Consider the following 965-nt stretch of genomic DNA (forward strand, 5'->3'; position numbering starts at 1 on the left):
AAAATCAGGAAAATGACCAGGATGTCCACTGTGTATACTCCTATTTAGAAGAGTTCTGGAAACATTAACCAGAGAAATTAGACAAAAGAGAGAAATAAACGGAATAAGGATTGGAAAAGAAGTGAAATTATCATTATTTGCAGATGACATGATACTCTACATAGAGCACCCCAAAAACACCCACAGTCGTGTAGATTTAATCACCAAATTCAGCAACACAGCAGAATGGACAGTGAACACACAAAAATCAGTAGCATTTTTGTATGCGAACAATGAACACACTGAGAGAAAAATTAGAGAAATGACACCTTTCACAGTAACATCCAAAAAAGTGAAATTCTTAGGAATTAATCTCAAAAATACTTATACAGTGAAAATTTATGCAGTGAAAATTGTGTTACTCTGAGAAAAAGAAAGATTGAAGAAGATTTGAGAAAATGGAAAAATATTCCATGCTCTTGGATAAGAAAAACCAACATTGTGAAAATGGCCATACTCTCAAAATTGTTACACAGATTCAATGTAATCCCAATTAAAATACCATTGGTATACCTCACAGAGCTAGAGAAAACTTTCCTCAAATTCATTTGGAACTGAAAGAAACCCAGAATATCAAAAGCAATCCTGGGAAACAAAGGAAAAGTAGGAGATATCTTATTCCCTGACCTGAAATTATACTATAAACTTACTGTGATAAAATCAGCATGGCACCAGCATAAAGACAGACTTGAGGATCAGTGGAACAGATGAGAAGATGCAGACACAACTGCAAGCACACTCAGCCACCTTCTTCTTCTTCTTTTTTTTTGTTTATAGTATACTTTAATTCCCAATGCACATTCATTCACTCAATGACAGACTAAAATGTACATTCTTTTATGATAAGCCAGAACATCCATTATCCCAATAATACAAAAAGAAAACAGGTACAAAATTAGTATTAAGGGACTTCCTTAATTAAAATT

The sequence above is a fragment of the Octodon degus genome, unplaced genomic scaffold, assembly GCF_000260255.1.
Source record: "Octodon degus isolate 3935 unplaced genomic scaffold, OctDeg1.0 scaffold00243, whole genome shotgun sequence".
Lineage (NCBI taxonomy): Eukaryota > Metazoa > Chordata > Mammalia > Rodentia > Octodontidae > Octodon > Octodon degus.